Here is a 14,318-nt window from a genome sequence, read left to right as displayed (position 1 = left end):
AGACTCCGAACTCACCATCTCCGGCTGCAACCGAAAAGTTTCATCGAAAGTTCGAAGCGAAATCGGCTTTTTGACTACAATAAAATGTGACCCATTGGTAGAGGACGATGAAATCCTCGAACAACTAAAACCGTTCGCAGCTGAAGTGTACTCGATCATACATACCAGCTATCGATTTAACCCCATCCTCAAGGAAGGACGAAGACTCTTCCGAATCCGACCATCAAGGAAACTCAGTGAAATTCCACACAACATTGAGATTGAACGGGTCGAAATTGCCCTCTACTTCGCGGGGAAATCCTTCCTCAGCGAAAAATACGATGCATCACATCTCCCACAAGAGAGATGTGTTCAACCAAACACCCAAAAGCTGAATACTAAACCCCAGGCGATCACCGTTGCAAAAGTTAGCAACGCTAAAAATCCTTCTGCGAAACCCATTGAGAAAGAAATCAAAACAAAGCAGACGGTGGAACAAGAAAAGTTCGTGAAAGAAATCCGAGTCCTCGTTGATGTAGAGAGACAAAGCATCACCGCTCTCGAAACAACCAACATCGAGACGGAGAAAATGGTTCAAAAACTAATGGACCTCGATGCTGAAATTAACGAGGCAGGTAGCTACAGAAGAAAAGAAGAGAAGGACACACGAGAAGAGGGGTGGAAAACTGTGGACTTAAAAGCAAACAAAAAGGTCACGGACGAAAACGAGTCCACGCCGAAAAAGGTACTACTAAACGAATGGCTCCCCAACCGACGCCTCAGAAAAAAAACATTAGGAAAGTTCAAAGGTAAACTTCCTCTTTTACTTTTTTCGAGATTTACCTTTGTTTCTTTCTTTATATATTTTGGGTTTAATATTGCGTGATTTTAAATATTAAAGCACACACACTCATCTCATAAAGCGACAAAGCATTCACAAATTCACATATCATTAAATGGCCGTTTATTTCGCTTCATTTCTTTTCCCTCATCTTTTTTACCTTTCTCATGCTGTATTTCCTCGTTCTATTTCTACAAAAAAATTCTCACCACGCTTTCTCATCAATAATTCATTGCGAACCATATGTGCTATGTCGCAGTCACACCATGCGCACATTCCAAAATCGAATTCGAAGTTTCTCAAAAACTTTGGATTCAAAAAGAAAAATTTGTTTAAAATACTCTGTAAGAATGGAGTCAGTGCGTATTTTTTCAGCAAATGTTTGTGGTCTTATTGATGTTAAAAAGCAGAAAGTAATGATCCACAAACTCCAGAAAATGCGTCATGACTTCATTTTACTGCAAGAGATGCATTTAAATAAGGACCAGGCGAAGGAGTTCTTAGCAAAATGGAAACACCCAGAATTTGTCTCCGCTGGTCGCAACCATTCAGGAAGCACTCTAATTATACATCAGGGAAATAATTTCAATTTTCAACTAATAGAAAAATTAAAAGATGCGCACGGGCGTTTTAACTATATTATCATCGAAGTTAAGTCGCAGAAATTTTTAATAATTAATGTGTACGCTACGTCCGGACAATCGCGCGACCAAGAGAACGCACGAAAACTCCTTCGGGAATACCTCGTTGCGAAATTTAAAAACCTAAACGCTAAAAACTACGCGACAATATTAAAGGGGAATTTTAACATGGTCTGAAACGAACTAGACAGACACCCTCAACTAACGCGTAAGAATTGCGCTTCGAGCGAAAAATTTAAAAAGCTCTCGAACCTCTTAAATATAGAAGACCTTTGGAGAGTTTTTAATCCCCACGGACAAGAGTTTACATACAAAGCCACCAACACATTTTGTATGCGAGACTGGACAGAATCTACACCAGCAAACATCTACGCCAGTTCACTGACTTTAAGCCGAACCGATGACATTTTCTGACCATCAGAACGGAGTCGAGGTTACCATAAGCTTAAACTCACTGGACATCGGCAAGAGCGTGTGTATACTGAACAGAAAACATCTCAAAAATCCGCAATACAACGAACAAGTCGTGAAACTAATCACCGACTTTAACGAAAAAACGGTAAACTCTACAAACAAGCGAGAAGAGTGGGACAAACTGAAAAACGCCCTAAAAACTCTATCCAAAACATTAAGCAGATCTAAGGCGAAGAGTAAACGCTTTGCTGAATTCAAACTAAAAAAGCAACTGCGAAACGCACTTAAAAAAGCGCATTGCAACAATAATAAGCGAGGACCAAACCGCGTGCATGCTGCACAGACAATATATCACAACCTAGCCTACACAAGAGATGTCATTCAAATAGCAAACGAATGCCATCTCGACGCGTCTATCATCTCAATAGAGCAGGTGAAAGTGTTCGACAGAGTAGACAGAAACTTTCTGTTCGACTGTTGAGACAAATTCGGCTTTAGCGCGAGCTTCGTAAACATCATCAAAACCATTTATTACGACATCAACGCGTGCCTCAAAATAAACGGCTTCACGTCTGAAAAGTTTCAGATATTAAGAGGAGTCAGGCAAGGCTGCCCTTTATCAATGATCCTCTTCATCATACTGTCTGCTACGTACGTCAAATTAACAACATCAGAGGCATCACCATAAATGGACACGAGACCAAGCTGCAAAAAAACGCCGATGACACTATCTTATACATTATCGGCGACAAATCCATCACTGCGCTTGACAAATTTCTCTAACTTAACAAAAAAGCGACAGGCGCTAAACTTAACATCCCAAAGTGCCAAGGTCTGTGGCTCGGCCGCGATATAAACGAGAGCAAACCCAACTATCTAAACATCACGTGGGACGGCCGCTCTCTTAAGAGCCTCGGAGTGGTCTTCACCAACTCGCCTCACGTTTGAAACACCCAGTGGAGAGAGTGCATCAAGCAACTCGACAAAAAAATACTCCGCTGGTAGAAGCTCCGTTTGTCTTTCAAAGGCAAAGCAATAGCCATTAACCAGACCATACTGAGTAATCTTTGGCACTTAGCGTTTACCATCCCGCTGCCAAGAAAGCGTAAGATCAAGCTGCTCAAAAGCAAAATTGAGAAGTTCCTATGGAACAACTCCTCCATAAAAACTAACAAAATAGTATCCAAACTTCCAATTCAGAAAGGCGGACTCAACATCGTTCACATCCGCGACAAACTCGTCTCTATCCAAGTGACCTGGCTCTCCAAGTTCTTTAACCACGATCTCAATGGAGCTTGGAAAGACACAGCCTATTTCATCTTCGACAGATATAGAGGCGTCTCCCAGGGTGAGCGCATCTTTCTCACCGCCCACTCGCATACTTCGTTCAAAACTTTGCCACCTCACTACCGGCAAATGGCGAAGCACTGGCCCACCATCTATCAGAACTGAGTCATCACCAACCTAACCATCGAGGAAATTCTGAACTAGCCCATATACCATAACCCCCACATACGCCATCCCAACAACATTTTTAAAACAACGCAGCTCTCCAAACAGCAAAATATCCATATTATTGCGGACGTAGCAAAAGTGCTTGTTCCAGGCTTTCTAAACTGCGAGCTCACTGGATTGACCGAAAATATCTCAACAAAGTCATCATGTTGATCCCTCAGCAGTGGAGAGATAAAATAAACACCCAACATCAAAACTACGATCACCGCAAAGCCAAAATGCATCTCAGGATCAACAGCTCATCCGACATCTCTTTCCACGATCTTATGCCTAAAAACGTGTATCGTATGATTTCCGCTAAGAAACATCACAACGTTCTAACACATTACCACAACTGGAACCTTTATTTTACCGACAGCATGAGAGGCACGACTCAAACAAAATGGGCTCGCCTATTCTTAAACGTGTACAAAAACACCACCAACAACAAAGCTGACGAGGTAAAATACAAAATAATTCACTTCGCTATTCCTACTAACTCCATCTTTAAGAAAAGAGGACATGCCCCGGACGACCTCTGGCCGCAGTGCATGAAAGCAAAGGAAACATTAGCGCACATGATATACTCATGCGAAAAAGTTCAACCCCTCATAAAATACGCCATATCCATTCTAAACAAAATCTATACTCCGCAGCCTGCCTTCGAAAACACCTTTAAATTTTTCTTCTTCTCAGACGCAGAGAATGTAAATAAATTTAACTTTGGAAAAATAATTTTAAACGAACTAATTTAAACGATATATTGTAATAGAATGAGGTCGTCCCATGACCGTTCGACTTTCACCAGACTGAAATTACTCATAGAGCGTCAGTGCAGGATAAAAAATATTATATTTGAAGAAAAAGAATTCGCGAAACAAAATAACACACTGGACGACTTACTCATTGAGTTTAGAAGTATCTGTAATGCAGATCCCAAACTGAACATAGTCACAAATTTAAACATCTATCTGAGCTAAATGAAATACCCAGATACTAATTGAATCAAAATTATTATTTTTATTTTTTCGTTTTTTTTATTCGTTTTTTCGTATTTCAGTGTTTATAGCGTCTACTTCGATTTTTCGTTTTTTCGTTTTTTCGATTTTTTATGTTTTTTATGTCCTAAGCCTTAAGGCATCATACCTCGGCGTCTGTGTGTTTTGTTTCGTGATTTAGTCCTGCGCTTGTTCAGTCTTTTGAAGTCCTATTCGTGTCCGGAACAATGAACCATTATTTGTAAATAATATCCATTGTAACATATTTTCAGACACCTCTGCAAGGCATTCGCCGGAGGAGGAAATAAATACTCAATACCTCAAGTGTATTATCTTTTAGTGAATTTAGTAAATTTGTAAAGTTGTTTAAATAAATTTATCTTGTGGATTAAAAAATTAGTTATTTTATTTCGGTGGCTATATATGGTATTCAACTCGCCGTGAAGTCTTAAAGACACTCCACGTAAAACACTAATTATCTTTTACCTCAAAACATTTGTTCTTCTCAGCAGAGGCGACGGCTAGAAGCTTTTTGTTAAGTAGCTAAACCTTTTTGTGGCGAAGCTTTTGCTACACAATTCTTTAGCCTACTCACTCCTTTGCGAAACTCTAAAGCTATACAGCTCGCTATTTACTAACTCTTATAATTATACCGAATTTATTTGCAGATTGAGAAAAAGGTCTCCAAAATAATCACCACCATCACCAAAACGACAGGGCCAGGAGGGGTAATCTCCATTCAGTATAAAGTTAGAGGCCTGTATGCTGTTGAGCTGAAAACATGAGACCTCTTACAGAAAGTCCTCCAAAGTGGCCTACGCTTTCCAAGGGACAAACAGCACGCCCCCCTAAAAACACGAATGAACTCGGTCCTTCTAATAACACTAAAAATAGGGAGTTTTGTCACGTGACATTTTATCGCGGAAAAATATATATCGTACGTTTTTGAAAAACTTCGTCCAAAAAACGCAATGAATGATTTTATGTAGGTGTCGAAGAATGAAAACCCACCCATGAAAATAAATAGTATATATGTATTGTGAGGGCGGTGGATTTTCTATTATTATTTTCTTTTCGTTTGCAGTAAAGGGGAAGGGGAAGGTTCGGGTTTGGTGTTGTTTGGTTTTGAGGAGGTTGGGATCGAGGTTAGTGGTCTGGGGAATATGTGGTTAGGAAAGGGCTAGGTTTGGGAATAGTTTCGTTAGGAATGGGCAAAGTCTAATCAAAAGGCTTAACTTATATTCGCCGTCCTCAGTATGTTCTACAATATAAAACTCAACAAATGTTCTATTAATGTGTAACGGTAAGCACTCTTATATTTTGTGACGTAAATGTAATGGCGCGGATATGCTAAGGTGCGCGGTTAGAGCATCAAACTTTTCAATAACAATATTTAACGCTTATAGTAATAAAAATAAAATTAATAATCGAAATGCAAGTAAAAATACTTACTACTGGTTCTTCTTCTCTTACTTATTTTTCTTAATAAATATTTTCAAATATTCTCATCAATATATATTCTCTTTAATATTAACTCATGCAAATATCAATAAATCAATACAGATAATAACGCTTATTTAAAGTTACTCAAATATCTTTTCTTACCAATTCTTCTCCTAAGTTTCTCTTTAAAATCTTCGTAAATACTTCTCATAAAATGCTCTTCAAATCTTTAAAAACCATTTTCACATAAATTCCTCTTTTAAATCTCTTAAAACTCTTTTCTCATAAAATCTTCTTTTAAATCTCTTTAAATCTCTTTAAACCTCTTTTCTCATAAAATCTTCTTTTAAATCTCTTTAAATCTCTTTAAATCTCTTTTCTCATAAAATCTTTTAAGTCTCTTTAAAATTCTTTCTCTTAAAATTCACTTTTAAATCTCTTCTTCAAAAGAGACGATCTCTTTATCTCTAATTCTCTCAACTAACCCTTCTAACTCTCTTTCTGTTTTTCTAGAAGAAGTCCTCGTAACTCTATTTTTTGAGCTTTTATAGTTCTCCATTATTTTTTGTTTCGTTGCTATATCTACTTATCATTAATTTACTTGACAGGTAAATAGGTCTCTGTGTGTACGTCTTTTCATAATCGTTGTTTTTTTATTTTTTTTGCTTCATTAGTTTTCTCGTGTTATCTTTTATTTATATGACATGATGAATAAATTTCCGTATGTCTTTTCTTAATCGTTGTTTTTTATTTTTGCTTCATTAGTTTTCTCGTGTTATCTTTTATTTATATGACTTGATGAATAAATCTTCTTATGTCTTTTCTTAATCGTTGTTTATTATTTTTGCTTCATTAGTTTTCTCGTGTTATCTTTTATTTATTTGACATGCTGAATAATTCTTTGTATGTATGTCTTTTCGCTGTTTTTAACTTTTCTCCCTCCTCACAGTATATATAGATGTTATTTTGTTTAGGAAAGGTTGCACTACAATAATTTTTTGGGGGACATCGTTTTGCTTTAGAATTGATAAAGTTATTTAACTTTAAATGTTTCAGTTTTGTTTATATACAAGTAAATAAAGCTAATTCTTTCGTCCCCACAAAAAAAAAAGATAAAGTTTTTTTTTTCGGTGCCAAAAGTTTATTGAGAAACTTTACGGAAATATTTCATAAAATGTATATGAATTGAAAATATTAAAACACGAATATCTTTGGAACTAAATAAGCTACAGAAGTGGTTGAAACCATTTTGAAAATAAAGTATATATTAAGGAATCCAATGCATTTTAAATAAAAAAGATTTAAATTGGCTATAAAAATTGCCTAAGCTCCCTACTAAAAACGGATGCCTCGACCTTAAACGAGGAGAATGCAGAAGCGCTCCGCCCCTTCGGCAATATTATAAACATAAATTATGGTTGCTATAATAATAATAGGCTAACAAGAGACGGGAGAAGACTGGTACACATGATACCCACAATACCGATAGACAGGATACCACCCACAGTACAAATCGACTACAGACTACACCAACTGTATTTTAAAGGAAAAACTACACAAACCACACCAACCAGACAAACACAACAAGAGACAGAAAAACTGCTAGAGGACTTAGACCTGTCAGAATCTGACGTAGACATAGACGAAATGTCGCAAGACGAGGACACACTGCCTCTGACAGAAAACCCCAAAAAAGAAGCCAAAGCGCCTCCGACAACAACAGAAACAAAAAAACCCACCAACGAAACGTTGAACGAAACACAAGAAAAACCCAATAATAGTAAAGAGAACACCAAGACAACCTTCCAACCCCCAACTACAAATGACATGAAACCAAAGACGGTCCCAACCCCAATATGGACAACACAAACACAAAAAACCACAGAAAAACACAACCCCCCCAAACACACCTAGGAAACAGACAACCCACCAAACGAAAAGGCACAAAAACCGGCGAAAAGAAAAAGCGAGACAACACCACAAAAAAACGGCGAACAGAGGGTCGACAATCCAAACAAAACGAAAGGAAAACCTCAAGGAATCTTAACACGATAACCTACACCCACAAAACAAACGTAAAAATGGATACAAAACTAATGACAATGAATGCGGCGGGTATGAGAACTAAAATGAGACTTAGACAAATTCTAAACAACATATGGAACACCGACAATGACATCATATTCCTATAGGAAACACACATCACTCCAGACCTATACACCGAGATAGAAAAACTGTGGCCGGGAGCTATATTCTTCTCGCCCGGGAAAGAAACCACGGACGGCACTGCCATATGTTTTAAAGACAAAAACGCGACTCCAAAAAACACCGTAAAAGACGAAAACGGCAAATTTCAAATACTTGACATTGAAATAAACGCATACACACTCACAATAACAAACGTGTACGCCCCCTCTGGTGGCAACCTCAAATCACAAAAACTAAGAGAAGAACTATGGCAAGCACTAACTACACTGCTCACTGACAGAACAACGCCAGACAGCATACACACATAATTGCCGGAGACTTCAACATGACGGAGGAGGACGAGACCGAACGTTACAATCACATAACATACTGAACTGCACGTCGCTACCGAAATTTGCCAAACTAAAAGGTCTCCTAAACGTCGAAGACATCTACAGAAAACAAAACCCATCGACTTTTCAATTCACCCATCTAAACTTAAAGACCATGAGTAGAACAAGAATTGACAGAATCTACACAAGCAAAAACATAGGACATCACATAACAGAATCCACCATGACAGCAACGACCATGACCGACCAATATAACGCGCCACGAATAACACTTAACTTTAATGCTTCAACGAGAGGGAAGGGGATCTGGATACTGAACAACAACATACTGACCGACAAAGATTACGTCACACTCATTACCAAGACATACAGCAAACAACAAAAAGAAAAGACAACATTCAACAACTCTCCAGAGTGGTGGGAAAACACGAAACAGACAATCAAACAAGCAACAATAACATACACACTAAACCGGGCAAAACAAAACAAAAATAGAATGGAAAGCAGAAGGCGAACGAAACTCCAAAATATTCTACTCCCTCGAAAAACAAAGACAACCAAACCAAACTGTAAAACAAATAAAACGACAGGACGGGACTCTAACAGAATAAACGACAGAAATTTTAGACATGATGAGAGACTTTTACAAAAAACTGTACGAAGCCGAAAAACTAGACGAAACTCTACAAGAAGAAATCCTCACATTGACGCATACGCCGAAAGTAACCGAAAACATGAAACCGACATGCGACGAAGACTACAAAACAGAAGAACCAACGACAGCACTGACCCACATGAAAAACAGCAAATCACAATAAATACTTAATACCTCAAGTATAGCGAGCTGGCTAGGCCGGCGTGCTTGTATTAAACTGATACTTTTCTTTTTTTTCCGCCCGTTCCTCAAAGGGGAGGCAAACTCAGGGTCGACGTGCTTCTGCGTCTTCCCTAGAGAGGTTCGGGCAAGTGACTGGAGGACTCAAAATACACAATACCTCAAGTGTAGTATCGTTTAGTTGATTTTTAAAGTTTGTAAAGTTGTTTAAATAAATTTTACTTGTGGTTTAAAAAGTTAGTTATTTTACTTCGGTGGATTTTTCTTATGTTATTCAAGTAGCTGAGAAGACTAGAAGAGACACCGCGTAGAGACTCCAATTTCTTACTCCAAAACATTTTTATCCTCCGCAGAGGCGAAATAGATAAATCAAAAACTCTTCTCTAGCGAAGCCTTTGCTACAGAAACTTTTCTTTGCTAGTTTATCAACAAGTGTGACTCTAAAGGTATACAGCTTTTGCTGTACATCAACTCTATATCTAAGCCGAATTTATTTCGCAGAGTTTTTTCCACAGATTTCTTTTGACAAAAATCTGAAAAACTTCTCACCTAGCTTTATATTATATCTCAGCTAGATTTTATCAGAAAAACCTAAATAAACTTATCCAGTTTTTTTAGCTGCTCTTACTGATCCTAATACGACCTAAAATGTCTGAAGCAGCTCAAATACAAAATAAAGAAACGCAAACTCTAATGGCTGAAAGCTCAAAGATCGCCCAGAGCATAAGCAACGCCACAGCACTTTTCACTGCGCCACATTCTACAGACCTAGGCAAGGTGAATATTAAAGACCAGAATCTACCATCAATCCCAGACCTCCAAAAACCTAACGATCTGGGAACGAAACAAACAAAATCTTTCGCGGAAGCGCTAAAACACAGCAATACAAAGACTAATCAACAACATAGCTTACCAACATCCCTAGCACAAAAGAAAGAGGAGATACACAATCGAATATTCCAAACTGTATCTTACACTCCAGACCAATCCCCCAAAGGAACTGAAAAAAAAGTCAAAGAAACACTTGCAACAATCTCAAAGGAAATAGGAGTAGGAACTGAAGGCTCCACGGGATGAAACGGCAGGGTCATATTTTGAAAGTTTCGACTTTTTACACTTTCTAGCTTTACTAACCATAATAGCATATTTTGTATTTGAATTCAAATCAAATAAACGATTTGATGCATATTTAAAGTTTTTCTAAATTTTCCTAAAACTTTGAAACTTGTAAAGGTTTAAAAGTTTAATAATGATTTATCTCAAAATGAAAAAATGTGACCCTGCCGTTTCTTCCCGTGGAGTCTTCAACTGTAAATTCGATACAATATAGAGGAAAAGGACAATATACAGTCGAAATGAAAACAAAAGAGCACGTCCAAAAAATCCTAACAAAGAATCTTCACTTCCCGGGAGATATTCAAAATGCCCCGGTGAAACAGAGAAGAAACGCGACGCTTCTCATCACAATCAAAACAGATGCATCAACCCTCAACGAGGAAATCGCCTTAGCAATCGCTCCATACGGTAGGATTTTAAACATCAGTTACAGCTATTATAGCGATAGCAAAACTATACGTGACGGCCAACGACTGATACATATCGTCCCAACTGTCAGCATCGACAAAATCCCACCGACAGTCCTCATTGACTACAGATTAGAACAAATGTGCTTTAGAGGCAAAACAATACCAACAAAACCCCCACAAAAAGAAACAGAAGACCTACTCCGTGACCTTGAAATTTCAGACACAGACCAAGAGACTGACGAAATGTCACTAGACGAAGAAGTAACCGAAAAAACGACAGACAGCACAGTAGAAATCCAAACCCCTAAACCAAACAATGAAATCAAAACACCTGCAACAGACAACAAAGAGGAAAAGACGGAAACACCCCCAACAACCAACGACTCAAAGGAGACAACAAAAACCGTAGAGACAACACACAAACCCAAATCAACCGACGGACTGAGACAAAACCAACCCCAACTAGAAAACCCCTCCAGACTACCTTACCCACCTCAAATACCACGATGGAGACCGACAACTGTGACAGCACTCCAAAACACACTGAGCGCAAGAGCGAAACAACACTGACTAAACACGGAAAGCAAAGCCCAGAGAACCTCACAAAAACAAAAAGAAAACCACAGGGACGCTAAACACAAAACACCCAGACACAAACACATACCGAAAAAAGACAAAATCCGACACTCAAAACAAAGTCCTTCACAAACAGAACAAATAACAAAAATGATTCCAAAACTGATGTCAATAAACACAGCGGGAATGAGAAGTAGACAAAGACGGAGACAAATCTTACACAACATGTGGAATTCTGAAAACGACATAATCCTACAACAAGAAACACATATATCACCAAACCTATACAACGAAACAGAAAAACTAAGGCCGGGAGCCATTCTCTTCTCTCCCGGAGAGGAAAACACTGGTGGAACGGCAATATGCTTTCGGGACAAAAACATAACCACAAACAACATCATAACAGACAAAAACGAGAACTACCAAATACTAGACGTATATCTAACCGGGCACAGAATAACAATAACAAACGTATACGCTCCTTCAGGAGGACAATACAAAAAACAAATAGACAGAGAAAGACTATGGCGACCCTACAAAACACACTAAAAGACAGGACAACACCAGACAGCATACACATACTCGCTGGCGACTTTAACATGGCGGAAGACAAACAAGACAGAACTTCACCAAACGACTTCCTTCAAACCTGCCTCTCTGACTCCTTCCTAAAAACACTCAAAAACACACTGAACATAGAAGATGTCTACCGAAAATAAAACCCATCCACCAAACAATACACATACTTACATCACATAACAATGACCAGGACAAGACAAGACAGGATCTATACTAGCAACAGTATAGGCCATTACATAACAAACGCCTTCCTGACCCCAACAACGATGACAGACCACTACAATGCCCCCCAAATCACAATCACCTTCAACAGAATAACGCGAGGGAAGGGCATATGGATCATGAACAACAACCTACTATAAGACAACGAATACATAAAACTGATCACGACAACACTTGAATACCAAAAAATTACAAAACCACTCTACCGCGACATCACAGAATGGTGGGAAAACACGAAACAAACAATAGAACAAAACACAGTGAAATACGCTAAGGCACTAACAAGGCAATAACTAAGATACAAGACTCATCTACGAAAAAGACTAAGAAACACCCTTACGAAAGAAGAGAGACTGGGACGAGACAACAAAATAAGCCAAAGACTGAGAGAAAAAATAGAGGAAAAAGAAAAAAAGAAAGAAGAGGGTGCAAGAATAAGATCAAAGATAGAGTGGAACAGTGACGGAGAACGGAGCACAAAACTTTTCTTCTCACTGGAAAAATAAAAAACACCCAGACGACAAATAACGCAACTAACTGACGAATATGGAACCGTCAAAAACGAACAAGATGACATACTTAACATCATGAGAAACTTCTACCAGACCCTATACAAAAACGAAACCCTAGACGAAACAAGACAGGACGAAATACTTAAAAACACAAAACTACCGAAACTGTCAAACGACCAAAAAATCAAATGTGACAACGACCTCACAGAACCAGAAATAACAAAAGCTCTTAACGATACAAAAAACAGCAAACCCCCACGCTCAGACGGCCTGTCACCAGTCTTCTACAAAAAGTTCTGGGGACTACTGGCCAAAGACTTCACTGACATGACGAACGCAGTACTGAACAGAAAACTCCTGACCCTCATGCAAAGACAAGCAATTCTGACATGCATATACAAAAACGGCGACAGAAAGGACATAACGAACTGGAGAACAATTTCACTGCTAAACACAGACTACAAACCGATAACAAAAACGCTGACCAACAGACTTAAACAGACGCTACCAAACATAATCAGCAAACGCCAGACAGCATGTGTCCCCAACCGACAAATGAATATGAACCTTATATACACACGCGACATACTGAAAATAACAAAGACAGAACAATACAAGGACACTTGTATAGTCGCCATTGACCAAGTAAAAGCTTTTGACAGGGTGTGCTGGATTTACTAAAAATACTAAATAAATACAACTACGGCACTAAAACAATAGAAAACATAAAGACGCTTTACAAGGACATAGAACCGACAATCAAGACAAACGGGCACTTGTCAGACCCCTTTCATCCGACTAGAGGGGTAAGACAAGGCTGCCCCCTGTTAATGATACTCTACATACTACAGGCCGACATACTGTTAAGAAACGTCGAACAAGACAAAAACATCAGAGGCATAACAGTTAACATAGACGAAACGAAAGCAACCGCTTGCGCTGACGACACACTCTTTTACATCACAGGACAAAACTCACTCATAAGACTCAACCAATTTCTAGAAGACTTCGAATACGCAACAGGTACCAAACTGAACAAAAAAAAATGCCAGGGTATCTGGATAGGCAATGACAGTCCCACAGAGACAGGACCACTGAATTTCACAGGAAGGAGACGCACCTAAAATCCCTAGGCGTCACCTTCCACAGAGATGGGCATGACCAAAGAAGACTAAACTAGACACCCATCATACAAAAAATACAAAAGACATTACACGCATGGAAAAGGCATAAACTAAGCCTCAAGGGCAAAGTGCTAGTACTTAACTAGCTTGCGATGAGCAACATGTGGCACTTGGCACAAATTATTTCTCTTCCAGACGAAGAAACCTTAAAACAACTCAACTCTCCAATACAAGACTACTTGTGGGACAGCAAAAAAACAAAAATAAACAGAAAACAGATACTACAAACAGCAAAAGACGGAGGACTAAACCTGACAGACATCCAGACGAAATTTGACGCACTACAGGAGGATGAACAACAAAACTACTGACCAACAAAGAAAACGCCCCCTGGACCCACACCGCAAAATACTACCTCGACAAGTACCGAAACAGCCAACAAGGAAAACACACATTGCTCACATACATATCAACAACAGGACTGAAATCACTCCCAAAAATCTTCCAACAGTTTCTCACAGCCTGGAGCAAACTTACAAAAAACAAAATAACGAGACCTAACACCATTGAAGGAATACTGAACCAACCACTATT

General features: G+C 38.7%; 1 protein-coding gene across 2 annotated transcripts in view; it reads left to right on the top strand.

Moving 5' to 3' along the window:
* LOC149876555 (uncharacterized) overlaps window positions 1-14,318 on the top strand; it is a 345,360-nt gene that overhangs the window by 274,546 nt on the left and 56,496 nt on the right. The window contains exon 1 of one of the 2 annotated variants that reach the window (XM_090075198.1): window positions 4,387-4,693. The exons of the other annotated variant lie outside the window; for it this stretch is intronic. The gene's annotated coding sequence lies outside the window, so the exon portion shown is untranslated. Of the gene's footprint in view, window positions 1-4,386; window positions 4,694-14,318 lie in introns of those variants that run through there. 2 annotated transcript variants of the gene reach the window in all.

The sequence above is a fragment of the Hydra viridissima genome, unplaced genomic scaffold, assembly GCF_058129835.1.
Source record: "Hydra viridissima isolate aposymbiotic clone 2 unplaced genomic scaffold, HvirCarnegie_v1 scaffold_19, whole genome shotgun sequence".
Classification (NCBI taxonomy): Eukaryota; Metazoa; Cnidaria; class Hydrozoa; order Anthoathecata; family Hydridae; genus Hydra; species Hydra viridissima.
The sequence above is the reverse complement of the archived record's forward strand: the minus strand, read 5'-3'. Positions and strand labels throughout refer to the sequence as shown.